We start from the raw sequence: 16,256 nt of genomic DNA, 5'->3' as shown, positions 1-16,256 counted from the left end.
ATTATAGATATATATAAACTGTAAGCAGCAATAATGTTCAGCAAAGTAAGATCTACAAAAAAGGTAATATGACCATAATTGTCAATTGACCCCTTAAGGAGTTATTGCCCTTTAAAGACAATTTTACACAATTTGTTCATCAAGTTTGCTAACATTTAAAAATCTTCTCCTCTGAAACTACTGGGCCAATTACCTTCAAACTTTAACTAAATGTACCTTAGGGTATCTTGTTTATAAATTGTATCCGAAGTTTGTATCCATTGACAAACATGGCCGCCATGGCTAAAAATAGAACATAAGGGTCAAATGCAGTTTTTGGCTTATATCTCAAAAACTACATCTTTTAGAGCAAATGTGACATGGGGTAAAATTGTATAATTGGTCAAGATCTATCGCCCCTGAAATTATCAGACGAATCGAACAACCCATTGTTGGGTTGATGCCACCGAATTGGTAGTTTTTAACAAAATTTTGCAGTTTTTTGTTATTATTTTGAATATTATCATAGATATATATAAACTGTAAGCAGCAATAATGTTCAGCAAAGTAAGATCTACAAAAAAGTTAATATGACCAAAATTGTCAATTGACCCCTTAAGGAGTTATTGCCCTTTAAAGACAAATTTACACAATTTGTTCATCAAGTTTGCTAACATTTAAAAATCTTCTCCTCTGTGATATACAGGTGAGCGATTCAGGCTCTTGAGAGCCTCTTGTTGAAAAATATTTTTTGTACTTTGAAAATTTCAAAAATATCCTGCATGAATCATATCATTTATATAACTGTATTTTATTTTAGTATTATTATATGCAAGTATCATGAGTATGTTGACATACATATTTAATGAATAATCTTGCAATTAGTTTTATTTTCAGGGCCATAAATGATCAACACTTAATAAATTGAAAAATGTATAACGAAGCACCACTTTTACAATTCTGCATGTTAAATTTTTAAATTAGCTCAGATTTTTGTAATGTTGGAATAACCATTTAATAATCTGTAAATGATAACATGAGAAATGATAATTTCACTTACTGTTAAAAAGATTTTAAAGATAGAAATGATGTAAAGTTTGAAGAGCAACCACATAACGTCTGAAAATGACCATTTTTGGACCACTAATCTCACTGGTGTTCAAAAACTATTCAAGATAGAATCTTAAAATTTTGAATGAGGTTAAAACATTTAATGTCATATATTAAAAACATAAAACTGGCATCCAAATGTATTTTAGTTAGCTGTAGAGCTTACATAACAAAGACCAATTGTAAATGACCTCCTTATTGTGTTTCACCGGAATAGGTTTAAATTTTGATCAAAGGTAATGATTGATTGATTGGTTTTTGCTTTACACCGCCTTAGCACAAAAAGGCTATATTGCCGCGACCAATGGTAATGAAGTTGGGGTCACATCAACTTGAAACTTAGTACACAAGTTCATTTTACATTTTGTATTATGAACCTTGTAAAAATATATGCCAAATTAGGGATTGGACCCAGATATTGCAATTCAGACATTGTGAAAGGACTTAGGTGTGAGCAGTCCATGATGTCATATGGGCACATACCTGGGAATGCCGGTATCCTTTAGTTAATAAGATGAATGAGACTGTATAACTTGTGATTCTGTGTAATTGATATTTTTTATTTTGTGTTCAATATTCTATAAATTTGTTGTATTGTAAATAAGCATTCTGGTTAATATATAAATTTTATCGACACTCTTTTTGTGATTTTGAATGTGACTTCATCAAAATATTAATTTGGTAACACTTTCTTTGGAACCCCCTTTCATGTAACTATGTCTATGTTTATTCCATCAACAGAAGGGGTACAAAAGGAAGTCATGGTATATCATCTTCGTGGAACTTTCTTTTGCGCCCATGACAAGATATAAATGCAGCTTCTCAACCTCTCACTTATAAAATAGGGAAAAAATACAATGTTATCCATCTTAAGGAGGCAACTATTTGATTGTTTGGAGGGGGTATCATCAAGAGGATTTTGAAAATGAATACCTTGGCCTTGTAAGAACTTAAAATAAATTACTTTGCACAAGACTGGATGATAATGAATATGCTGCAACATAAAATGCAGGATATTTGAGGGAACAAATGTGCACAAAAGTGAAAATAAATTGTTGAGATTTGAAGCTGCTGAAGGAAATTAAGCATGTGTAGAGACAGATGAAAGTAAATGATTAATCCAGAAAAAACTCATCCTGGCCCCTCCCCACAATATCAAATGAGCGTCCCTTGAATCTGTGTTGTTACATATGCAACAGTTTGGAAATTAGTAATACTAATTTATTTTTTTATAGGGATAAAATTCCTTTTTGACCAGTTTTGTGGCAGTGTATAATCATCAGTTATCCACATCAAATCGCTGTATTACAATACTCAGCATTAAGATACTTAAAACCAGGACATTGAACATTTCAAAAGTTTGCTAAGACCAGGACAAAGTTAAAGCAAAACACGGTTTCAAAAACCTAAGGTAAGATTTACAATCATGTAGCCTCCGAATTAAGGACTTTATCTAGAGCGGATCCAGGTACTTCTGAAATGGGACATATGGAAATTAGACCTCACTATAGGAGCTTGGTCCAGTTTTGTTAATTCCCCCTAAAAAAAGATTTCAGTACCCATCCACTCTATTTCACAACGGGAGAAATCATATCACTTGTATATTGTAGAAATTAAAAGACAGTAAATAAGCTAAGTACACAAAGTACTGTGATTCAAAAGCAAAGACAAGTTGGTATGATCAGAGACATATATGTATTATATGTCTCTGGTATGATGAAAAGCAACTAAAGATCCTGTTTTTGTCTTAAAAAGAAATGTTAAATAAAAGAAAGACCAGTAGTACTTTGTCAGTTTTTGTAAATATCTTTTTATGGAAAAAGTTATAGGACTTCAAAATATTAAATTTGTCCAAGGATGTTAGTTATATGTTGATTCAAACAGAAAGTAGGTGATTTTTACATATTTAGGTGATAAAAGGTGTAAAGCCAAATGTATAGACATTTTTAACTTGCTTTCATCGTTAATTGGAAATCTTGAAATCTGTGACAAGCATATATTCATATCTACATTAAGGTGCATATTGGTCAGGACAAGTTCATTTTTTGTCTCAATATTTTGAGAAGCCAGTCACATAAAAATGAATGATATATTCACATCATCTCCTTCAACAATTTTTTTTTCATCTGTCTTATATTTTCATTTCATGTTTTTGAATATTTTTTAAATTTTGAACAATTTCAGTGACTTTATTAACCCCTAAAGTATTAATTGAACCCTCCATCTACACCAGATTACAAGAATATAAAAGCATTAAGCTATGTAAGGTATTTATCAGGGGCGTAGCAGCCAGGACAGCAGGCACGGTTTTCGTCGTATCAATAATTTTAAAAACACATCATTGCCGTACCAGTAATTTTTATGATACCCTTCTAGAACGGGTACTTTGCCGTACAAATATTTAAGTGTCTGCTACGCCACTGTTCATTAATCAATAATTACATTACATGTATGTTTCATTATAATGTTATTTTGATTGCCTAACAGCAATCTCACGTCATTCTGAACTTAACCTTCATTTTAAAATGAAATGTAACATTCATGATGACATGAGACTCCACAATAAAGTGCAAAGGTAAATAAAAGGTAAACTTGATAGAAATCGTGTTTCCATGATCCTAGCAAAAAAATTTAACTAAAGTATTGAATGCTTCTTTTAGTAATTTTATAGGGTTGTAAAAGCGTTGACCGTGCACACATTTTTAGCTCACCTGGCCCGAAGGGTCAAGTGAGCTTTTCTCATCACTTGGAGTCCGTCGTCCGTCGTCGTTCGGCGTCGTCCGTCGTCGTTCGGCGTCGTCCGTCGTCGTTCGGCGTCGTCCGTCGTCGGCGTTAACTTTTTACATTTTGAACTTCTTCTAGAGAACCACTGAATGGAATGAAACCAAACATGGCATGAATGTTCCTTATGAGGTGCTCACCAAGTGTTGTTACTTTGTAGCCGATCCATCATCCAAGATGGACGCCAGCGGGGGACTTAGTTTAACATAGGACCCTTTGGGAAATGCATACAAATGACTTCTTTTAGAGAACCACTGAATGGAATGAAACCAAACATGGCATGAATGTTCCTAATGAGGTGCTCACCAAGTGTTGTTACTTTGTAGCCGATCCATCATCCAAGATGGCCGCCAGCGGGGGACTTAGTTTAACATAGGACCCTATGGGAAATGCATACAAATGACTTCTTTTAGAGAACCTATGAATGGAATAAAACCAAACATGGCATGAATGTTCCTTATGAGATGCTGACCAAGTGTTGTTACTTTGCAGTCGGTCCATCATCCAAGATGGCCGCCATCGGGGGACTTAGTTTAACATAGGACCCTATGGGAAATACATACAAATGTCTGCTTTTAGAGAACCACTGAATGGAATGAAACCAAACATGGCATGAATGTTCCTTATGAGGTGCTGACCAAGAGTTGTTACTTTGTAGCCGATCCATCATCAAAGATGGCCGCCAGCGGGGGACTTAGTTTAACATAGGACCCTATGGGAAATACATAAAAATGTCTTCTTTTAGAGAACCACTGAATGGAATGGAACCAAACATGGCATGAATGTTCCTTATGAGATGCTTACCAAATGTTGTTACTTTGTAGCCGATCCATCATCCAAGATGGCTGCCAGCGGGGGACTTAGTTTAACATAGGACCCTATGGGAAATACATACAAATGTCTTCTTTTAGAGAACCACTGAATGGAATGAAACCAAACATTGCATGAATGTTCCTTATGAGGTGCTGACTAAGTGTTGTTACTTTGCAGTCGGTCCATCATCCAAGATGGCCGACCGCAGGGGACTTAGTTTAACAAAGGACCTATGGGAAATACATACAAATGTCTTCTTTTAGAGAACCACTGAATGGAATGAAACCAAACATGGCATGAATCTTCCTTATGAGATGCTGACCAAGTGTTGTTACTTTGTAGCCGATCCATCATCCAAGATGGCCGCCAGCGGGGGACTTAGTTTTACATAGGACCCTTTGGGAAATACATAAAAATGTCTTCTTTTAGAGAACCAATAAATGGAATGGAACCAAACATGGCATGAATGTTCCTTATGAGATGTTGACCAAGTGTTGTTACTTTGCAGCTGATCCATCATCCAAGTTGGCCGACAGCGGGGGACTTAGTTTAACATAGGACCCTATGGGAAATACATACAATTGTCTTCTTTTAGAGAACCACTGAATGGAATTGAACCAAACATGGCATGAATGTTCCTTATGAGTTGCTGACCAAGTGTTGTTACTTTGCAGGCGATCCATCATCCAAGATGGCCGCTAGGGGGGGGGGCTTAGTTTAACATAGGACCCTATGGGAAATACATACAAATGTTTTCTTTTAGAGTACCACTGAATGGAATGAAACCAAACATGGCATGAATGTTCCTTATGAAGTGCTGACCAAGTGTTGCTACCTTGTGGCCGATTTACTGTTCAAGATGGCCACCAGGATATTTTATTAAATAACGGGACCAATATTAATCAAAATTTGGCCTCAATCATTATTTGGGTATCTGTTATGATTTTTATCTATCTTTACATGATTTCTAAAACCAAAGTAGAGTCAGGTGAGCGACACAGGCTCTTGAGAGCCTCTAGTTAGAATGAAGCCCTTCCATGCTTCATACAAAATGTACTTCGGTCAATGCTTTTACAACCCAATAATTTACAAAAAGAAGCGTTCAACTCTTAAATATTTTAGTGATGTATGTCAAATGAAAGCCATGTTTATAATGTATATTTGTACATTGAAACATTTACAGAATTGGTAAACGGACAGAAAGTCACAGGACAAAGCTCACAGGACAGAAAGTAATAAAAATTTGATAGGACAAAAAGTCACAATTAATTTTTTTGTAATTGTTTGAATATATAAGAGGAATTTCTTGAAACAATTTCTTTTTATTACATATCTTCATTTTTTAGTTTATGAAATTGTTCAAAAGCCTTGATAAATGAAGATTCATAAATTTTTTATTATGCAAAGGATATATTTTTGACACCTTGAAACCATTTTAATTACCAATCCACTAAAAATAAGTGTCTTATTCAAAGAAAAATAATTTAAAAACTGAATTGTGAATTTTTGTTCTGTGACTTTCTGTCCTACATTCGACAGAACCCTCCCCCCACCCCCCCAAAAAAAATGCAAAAAGACAGCATGGATTAAAAAATATCAGATATCCATATACAATGTACTGTCCTATTGTTTGATGCTATTTCAGTCAGTAGTTGATGTTTACTGTATTTATAAAAAATAGTGAAAGATTTATATCGGTACGTCTAAAAACCGCTCAGGACTTCCTGAGTGCACTCAGGACATGTAATAGATGTTTTAGTGAGCGTTGAGGGTATGCATTCGATAGATAATTTAATTTTTTATCTTATAATTTTCCTCTAAATAAAATCAATTCAATATTTAAGAAGTTATTGAAGTTTTTGTCGGCACGCGCCGTTTTCGTGGGATATGTCATGCATGGCCGATGATTATATTGAATACTAATTATCATGTTGATTAGGTCCTTTGATCTTTATTACTTAGGAGTGACTAGTGATGGTAATAAACACATACAAGTAAGCTTGGCAAACAAACACAACAAGGTTTCCTTTGAAAAATAAAAATAATAAAGATTTATTGTTTTAGCAAAAATATTAAATAAACTTTTCATTTTGTTTGTAATAATTGAAGCCAATTTAAATTTAAGAAATCTACATATATGTCTTGTCATGTCTATAGTCGGGAAATTTTCCATTCAATTAATTTCATTTGAAAACGTTAAAAAATATAGATCTAATTCATTGCAAAATGTGGCGTCCTTTGGGATAAAAACTCTGTTTCAACTACGAGGAAAGTCCTACAATATAAGACTTCGTGTGGTTAAGCATTGATAGTAAAAAAAACAAAGGATAATGCATCAATAGAGCGCCTAATACATTAAAAAAAAATTACCGAAATATGTATTTTTAAATATGTGTGTGTTTTGTTCTAATTTCTTGTTGTTAAGATCCATTTAAATAAATAACACGTTTTGACTATTGAAAGTGTATCCACATATTTACAAGACACTGTCGTTTGGTATTTTCATTGTTTTACTTAATTTCTTTAAACTCCTCATATAGTTTAATATTATTCATAGACAGCTTTTATATGCAAATTTTATTTAAAACAAAATAATTTTCGCCATTTAAACTCATTCTTGTCCAGTAATACATTTCTTTAATTGTTTAACGAGTGAAATATTTTTTATCTGTTTAATGCGATAGCCTATTTGTAAAAAAAACCATACGATACGTGTATAGTTTCAAATAATTAATTAAGATGTATTCCCCCTTTTACACTCTGTTTTTGTCCAGTAATAAATTCCTCGAACGAGTTTGAACAGGGAAATAAAATCTGAAGAAGGAATTTGTCACCAGCATTTTCATAAAGCAATATTTGGTTTTGTATCAAGCCCGTTCTTATCTGTATTTGTTGCCGCAAAATACAATTTTCAAATAATTAAACTCAAATGGTAAAATTTTATTTCTCATTAATATCGTTCTTGTCCAGTATAACAAGCCTGAACGAATTTCAATGTGAAAATAAATTCTGAAAAATGAATTTGTCTCCGTTTTTCTTTCAGTTTCCTGTCCCCATAAAGACCCCCTTTCACAAACGGGCTAAATTAATGCTAGCGTACATTGAACTCCCATCATTTATCATATTTGGTATTTTTTCTTAACAATTTCAAGTAGTAAGATTTGGTTTTACATCGAGCTCATGGGAAATTATGAACTTTTTGGTCTTACAGAAAACATGTTATTTCACAATAAGGTTTGCAAGACTCAAGACCAGCGAGAAAGACTATTTCGCAGACTGTTGAATGATACTCAGTCCGTTCTTACAACAAACTAAGTCCTCATGCACAGATTTTGATTACAAAACCCCCAGAAACTTGCCCATTAGCCAAACCTAAGAAAGAAATCAAGGAAAGCACGTACTCTGCCAAGATATTAGACTTAGCAAAACAAAAAAAAACACTTGTCTGCCTTTGTATGATTATATTAAATAAAATATAATATTCGTTTTATTTTGTTGGAAAGGGGGAAAAAAATTCACAAAGAAAAAACAAAAACGAACTTGTAATAGACAAACTATAAAACAATACCAATTGTTTTTTCTTTTACTTCAGAACTGCAGAACGTACAATAACAAAATTAATTTAGCTGTCCTCATTACAAATAAACAGTATTAAAATACATTGAATGGGACTTTTGAATTTTTTTTTCTCCATTATCGTAAAATTCACTACACATAAAGTAAATTTAATTACATAAATCAATTCCAAAACAACTTTAAGATATCGTATAATTAAATTATATAAAAACACTGCTCTAATAACATGATATTCATAAGCAATAAGGAAAATCCATACAATTTTGTTGATTGGATTATTCATGGCTGAGTAGTTGTGTAATCAGTGACATGTGCCCTCATTATTTTATAAAAATAATTAATATCTATTTAAGTTTGTTTTCAAAATTTACCAAAATTTACCACTGAAATATACAGCGTGCAACGAATATATACATTCTTCTTGTGTGCATATACGATGAATATAAAGAGTCCTGAGTGCACTTTGTATGTCCTGAGTGCACTCAGGAGTTCCTGAGCAGTGTTTAGACGTACCCGATTTATATATGTGTGTGGAAAACAAAATCGGAACAAAATTCATCTTGTTTAATCTCACCTCTTACTTGTCATTGAAAACATTGTATATCTGATAGAATGTAGGACAGAAAGTCACAGGATAAAAAGTCACAGACAAAAAGTCACGGACAAAAAGTCACAATTCAGTTTTGAGATTATTTTTCTTTAAACAAAAAAACACTAATTTAAAAATTTTTTTTTTTGTTTTTTCTTGAACTATTATATATGAAGCAACTTTGTTATTAAAATTTATTCAATAAATATCAATAATGATCAAATAATTGTTATGAAAACAAAATGAATATATGTAATAAAAAGAAAATATTTCAAGATCTTTCTCTTATATATTCAAACAATTGTCAACAAATTATTTGTGACTTTTTGTCCTGTGACTTTTTGTCCTATCAAATTTGTGACTTTATGTCCTGTGACTCTTTGTCCTGTGACTCTTTGTCCTGTGACTCTTTGTCCTGTGACTTTCTGTCCGTTTACCATCTGATATCTATTGTGTAAAGTTTCTTATTTATGTCACAATGAAGCCATATGTGAATTTAAGAGTTGTTTATTGTCAAAACAGTTACGCAAACATTGAATAGTCAATTAGAATGATCAAAGGTGTCACAGGATGCCAGGTCAGACAATAAAGCCATATACTAATTGTAATTAATTGTTGGCATTGCAGGTGAATAAACATTTCATAATTAACCTGTGTCATCAAAACTATTTGCATATGAAACCAATATAATTGTTATACAATAATTTCACTTGAAAGGGTATGAAAGATGTATATTTACTTGTAAAAGAAGATATACAAAATTGTGTTTGTAATTTTTAAATGTCATTTCTAAGTTCTCTTAACAAAATGCATATTCCTTCATCATAAATTTTAAACTAAAATATATCTGAGACTGCTATATCTCTGTGTTATAGTAGTCTCAGAATATATATATGTTAGCGGCAATAATTAAGTGAAATTAGGCATTAAGCTTAAATCCTAGGCAATAAGCTAACGCCTAGGCATTAAGTTATTGCCTGAAATTTCCAGGCATTAAGCTTATTTCCTGAAATCTGACGATTATTATTCAACCAATTGCCTAACATCATTTCAGGCAATAAGTGAACTTTTGGATTTTTGCTTATCTTCCAAATACATGTACAGTCGTTGAAATATTCTTGATAAATACTATCTTAAAATTATATTTCAAAAATTAATATAAACTTATTTAAGAGAACTACAATTTTTAGTATTGTTTCGTATTCAAAACAAAATTACTCGTATTTCTTTGTGATATTTTTCTTCAATGGTTGAGTTTCACTTCTTTATTTAGATTATTAGCATTTAAGCAACAACAAATTTCTTGAATCTTTCCGTAATATAAATTTGAATCAGGGAAAACAAAGATCATATATCTAAAGCAAAAGTACAATGACCATTTGGCAAAGATTAAACTTTCAAAAACAGAAAATAAGGCAACTATAATAGACTATTACAATTTAAAATGGTATGATTTTTTATACCATTGGAGGTTTGAAAGACTGGTAACTAAAGTAAAAGAGAATGATCACGGAAATAAAAAATAAAGAGATGTGGTATGATTGACATGAGACATCCACCAAAGTTCAAATGAAGTGGATGTAAGCAATTATAGGCAACTGTACTGCATTCAGCAATGAGAAAACCCATACCGTATGGTCGGCTTTAAAAGGCTCAATTCAATTCAATTGAGAAAACTAACGGCCTAATTTATAACAAAACACTTTACGAAAAACATGAACTAGAGAAACTGTATGGTATATTGGGAAAAAAATCACATAGAAATATGCCAAAGCGGCCTATTTATATTATATACCGTAGAATTAAACAACCTAATAATGGCTTTGTTAACATTTTCCATGATTCCATTGTACTTTTATTTCCATTTTGTGGAAATTGTAACATGGGAAGGGAGTAGTAGTAAATATCCGTTTTATCCAAACAGTTTTACAGAACAGGACGGGTTAATTTAATCGATTTCCAATCAAAGTAAAATGGAAACTATATTTTCTTTTGGTGTACCAAGATCACCTTAAAAATAATTTATATTACTACAGCTCTAACGTCAAAAAGTGCTTCAAAGGTGGCTTCTTATTTAGTTTATGTTTTCACAATATTTGGCGTGACAAAGGTCGTGAATTTACAGCTAAGGTTATCTGAATTAATTCTTATGTGGCCAGAACTAGTTGTTGTTCACTGGAAGTCAATACATCTATCACAGGGTAGTATACTGAGTGGTCAAACGGAAATATTCATGACATGCTAACTACATGGATGAGGAACAAAGAATTAACAGAAAAAAATAAAACTTTAAAATAGTGTGTACCATAGCTTCGCCAATTGGTGACAAATAAATTTCAATACCATAGCTTCTATCAATATAAAAATAAGGAAATGTAGTACGATTGCAGCAAGTTTACATATATTTTAAGAGATTTATTCAATGATTTTTAACATCAATATTTTACTTATGATTTTATTTCATGTAATTGATATTCAAACTTCTGTTCTTTTTATTTGATTATGTACAAACTGTATTTTAACTTCGAATAAATTTCTTTTTATTTTCTCCCATTTTCAGTTTAGGCATTAACATTAATGCCTGGACATAATTTTCAGGATTTAAGACTAATGCCTAACATTATTTAGCCAATAGGCTTACTGCCTAGGCGTTAGCTTATAGTCTAGGATTTAAGCTTAATGCCTAATTTCACGTATTGCCGCTAACATATATATATAGCTTAAATTTTGAAAGTTCTACAACATTAACATCAAGTTCCCATTTAATTTGATTTGTTTTTTAGTGTTTTAACGCCACTTTTAAGCACTGCTTTTGGGCTATTTCGTGGCGGCCAGTTTTTATTGGTGGAGGAAGCCGGAGTGCCAGGAAAAAACCACCGACCTTCGATAGGAAAATTGACAATCTGAGTCAATTAAGATTGGAGTCGCGTGCACCCGCACAAGCAGGGTTCGAACTCACAACCTCAGTGTTGACTAGCTAGTGATTACAGTAGTAACTACTTAGACCACTCGGCCACCGAGGCCCCCAGTTCCCATTTAAAAAAGATTTGTATTATTTTTTTTTTTTTTTGGTAAATTAATCCATTGTACAAACTTTAGACACTGCATTGAAACATTCCGTTTATTTAACATTTATAAGAGGAATCAAGTCATAGTTTTATGGCATTTATTACATAAAATTAAATATTGTACATCTAATGAACCCTTACCTGATTTATTCTGATTCTGAAAAAATCATGGTAAAAAATATGGATTTATTTTTACTCTTACTTAAAGTGTATTGTAAATTTAATTTGTGATTATTTATTTACAAGAGATATGAAACATTAGGTTTTTGACGTTCTTCCCAATGCTTTAATTTCTATTTTTCATGTTATGTGCAGAAACTTTTTATTTCTTAAACTAGCACTTGAAGAATGAAATGAATCGGCTGTTAACCGTATGTTTAAAAAAAAAAGTATATGCAAAAAAAAAGGCAATATTAAATAAGTGCTATAACTGGTTTTGAAATAAAATAATTTATAATCTGCTTTCATCAAACATTTGATAAATAGAACATAGAGAGCTTAATTATATAGACACCAGTTCTGCCTATTATTGAAGACTGTATTGGCTATTGACCTCTAGATGCCTTTTCTGGTGAGGTTGCTGTCTTCTTAACACACACCTCACATCTTCCTCTATTCATGAGAATGGAAAGGAAGATTATTGATTATTGTCTTAAATTACATTTTGCCCTTCACTATTGGTCAAATATATATTTATGCCTTAAAAAATAATAGCTGTATAATGTATATATCCTTTCCTAATATTCATTTCTGAAATGATTTTAAGTATCTTTTCCTTTTTTCAAAAAATATTCTCTTAATAGATATCATTTAATCATAATAAGAAATAAATTCTAGGACTGTTGTTATGGTATGCACTTTGTGAGATCAGGATAATAGAAATGAAAAAAAAAACTTGTCAGTTTATTTATTAAAATGACAGTGTATTTAGAGTTAAGGGAAAAGGGAAATAACTGTTGAATTATTTTATCATGCAAGAAATTTTTAGAATTTTCAATATTCATTTTAAGATGAAACAATTGGATTAATGACAAAATAATTTGTCAGATAAAGTAAATAAAATGCATGAATTAAGGATGTTTGCTTCTCTGTTTCAAAATAACAAGCTTTTGAAAAAACTGTAATAAATTGAAAGTATATAAATAAAGGAACTTAAAATGCTGAAAAGAATTAAAGGTCTGTGTACTTCTATTTGGGATATAATCAATTGAAAATTTGGTGGGAATTGATTCTCTCTTGATTTTTCATACATTAAATATTGGCACCTTTTTTCCTTCAAAAACTGAGAAAAAATAATAAGGATTTTATAAGATTTTCAAAAATGGCCTTTAAAACTATATGTAATAAAATTATGCAAAGAAAAGTAGGGGTTAGCAGGCAAAATTTATTATTTGCACTGCAGGGATAAAACTAAAGAATTCCGAAAATAACTGACAAAAAGTAAAAAAAAAAGAGAAGCAAACATCCTTAAGATAACACTTTCTCTTTTGAAATATATGTAAAACCTTGATTTTTAAATATGTGAATAATGTTTTTATGTGACAAATATAAAATAACATATCAATATACCGGTTAGGGTCTACACACATCTTTTGTCCTAAAAAAAAATTAATTACATTAAAAAATATGGCTGGAATATGCTCTCTTGCTTAAAACCACATGTTAACTCAAACCAAGATGAAGTAACAAGGGGAAACTATCTTGAACAAGGCGTTATCAATTAGCTACAATAAAGAATCTAAATAAAAAATTTAAACTTTTTTGATGTTCTTGTCTGAAAGTTACGTTTGCTGATCATACACATATACAAACATTGTTAGGAGCTTGATCATAGATGAAATATTCTTTGCAAAGTTTGATTACTTTTTATATGTCTTTTTGCAGATTTTGAAAAAAAAAATTATAACATATACAATTCATTAGAGCCAACAGTTCCAAAGAATGAGTTCAATTTTCAAACAAAAAATAACAGCAGAGGAACAAAGATTCCTTACGTGTATAATTGACAATTTGTTCACCGTTAATGAAAATGATTGTCATATTTGGCAGGACAACATCACCGATGATGGCTATCCATCTCTCAGAATAACTTTTAGGGGGAAAAGGGTTGCCATACGGGCACACCGTCTTGTTTTTTATTTGTCAAATTATGCAGATCCGTTGAACCCTAAAGTTCATGTCAGTCATGTTTGCCATGAGAAACTTTGTGTTAACGTTTTACATCTTAGCTATGAACCTGCAGTAGTCAATGCTCAAAGAAATTCTTGTTACCAAGCAAATAAATGCTTTGGGCACATTGGTTTTAAGAATTGTATTGTGTTAACCAAGAGGCAAGTAATGTTTCAGTTTGAAATTTGAATTCTATACAAAATATTATCAGTTTTGGTAGAATAGAAGCTCATACATTTCAGTTGAGACAAATGACATGTTATACCCATTGTTTAATTTACTTAGTACAGATTGATATCATCTTTTAATGAAAGGGCATCTTCCATACAACAGATTTTTAAACAACTATTTTTCTTGTGTTGTTTTTCTAAAGGGAAAAGAATGTCACAAAATTGATGGACAAAAAGTCACAATCAATTAGTTTTCAAATGTTTTTATTTATTTAATTTCTTTTCATATTATTTATTAATTTTAAAGTTTTGTTTATTGTTCACAAAGCAGTGATAAATGAAAATTTTGCAATTTTTAATCATAAAAGGATTACTTCATTTCTTGGCACCATGATGCCAGCCACTTTGACAGCTTGTTTTCTTAACAACTATTTTATCATAATGTATATATATTTGAAAAAAATGCAATTAATTCTGTTAACTAGGCTGTTTAATATATTATACTTAAGGACAAATACAAAAATTGTTAAAAAAAATTGTCTAAAATTGTTATAAAGAAAAAATTATATCAAACCTGAGTTGTGACTTTTTGACCTTTTGACTTTCTGACATACATTCATAATTTTACTTCAGTTGCAAAGGATTTTCTCTTTACTACAGCCACACTCTTGGCATTTTAAGATCAATTTATCTTGACTATTAGAATAACTACTTATTTAACTGGTTTAGAGGTACATAGGTGACATGTTGCATGAAATCCATTTGTAATTACTCACTATGCATTCTGCCATAAATATGTTGAAATAAAATGGCCATTTTAAAAACAAATTTTTTAGCTGAGTTGAACATAGTCAAACTTGGCATTTGATATAATGAATTTGATATGGGCTTCCATATCCAGATGGCAATATCTCTTTTGAGCCATACATACAAACTCTACTAAAGCACTGTTCCTTTGCTTTTTTTTGCCTTTTTTTGGCTAGGTATATACTGATTTTGTGATACCCCATATCCTTTCTCTTCTATTGATAAACTATTGATTTTAAAGTCACTGGGTCAATGGTCAAGGTTACACCAGCAGTTGATAAGACTGAAATTAAGTCAAAATATTTGTTTCTAGGAGATGTCTTTGAACCATTTGTCTAAAATTAACTAAACTTAGGTTAAAAACGCTCACTGGAAAGAAAAAAAAACATTTTTGATTTTTAGGGCAGAAGTCAAAGGTCAATATCATAGTTCCTTTGAATAGCCAGAAATTTTGAGAAAAGTTTTCATTTATTGACAAAATATTATGAGCCATAAATCTAAAGTTGACAATGCACCTAAGGATGAAAAAGACCCTATTCAAGGCTATTAATTTTGAGGTTACAGGATCAAGGTCAGAGCAGCAATTGAAAGACTAACATTTGGGCAATTTATTAAATTTTCCAATATTATCCTTAGAACCGTACCTCTAATTATTAACAAAGTTACTGTTCTCCCTTGGAAAGAGAATATTTGGGTAATTATTTTTTCTTAGGATAATATCTTATTAGCCTGTATTTAGATCTATACCAATTTTACATGGATGATAGCTTCTTCAGAAGAAGATAGCAATTGAATTTGAGGTCAATAAGTCTAATAAAGGTCAAGATCAAAACAGGTGTAATTGTTAAAATTTTGATTTCAAGAAAATTCAGGATAATTTATTTCTGGATTATGAGCACAACACAAAAAAAGATTCAATAAATCCATAGCGATTGCAACTTGGCTTATGCACCCATTATGCTTCTGTAATTTTATAAAACTTATTATGTCAGCAACAGCCTTACAAAAAATAAGCAAAATCTTTATAAGACATTTTGTAGCATTTTTATGGGTATGGCTGTTGATCATATATACATACTTATGAAAAGACCCAAAACAAGGCTGTTTTGACATTTTTTGAAGCTTTTTCCTAAAATGCAAAAATTGAAAAGGCCACAAGCTAAATGATACAAAATTCAAAATGATAAAGGCTGA

At 31.3% G+C, this 16,256-nt stretch overlaps 1 long non-coding RNA gene across 1 annotated transcript in view; it reads left to right on the top strand.

The window, feature by feature from the left end:
- Nucleotides 1-16,256, top strand: part of LOC127701448 (uncharacterized) — a 43,817-nt gene that overhangs the window by 3,182 nt on the left and 24,379 nt on the right. Inside the window, exon 2 of the long non-coding RNA XR_007982042.1 lies at nucleotides 2,325-2,500. This is a non-coding gene — a long non-coding RNA (uncharacterized LOC127701448). The remainder of the gene's footprint in view (nucleotides 1-2,324; nucleotides 2,501-16,256) is intronic.

Source organism: Mytilus californianus, unplaced genomic scaffold, assembly GCF_021869535.1.
Source record: "Mytilus californianus isolate M0D057914Y unplaced genomic scaffold, xbMytCali1.0.p SCAF_5, whole genome shotgun sequence".
Lineage (NCBI taxonomy): Eukaryota > Metazoa > Mollusca > Bivalvia > Mytilida > Mytilidae > Mytilus > Mytilus californianus.
The sequence above is the reverse complement of the archived record's forward strand: the minus strand, read 5'-3'. Positions and strand labels throughout refer to the sequence as shown.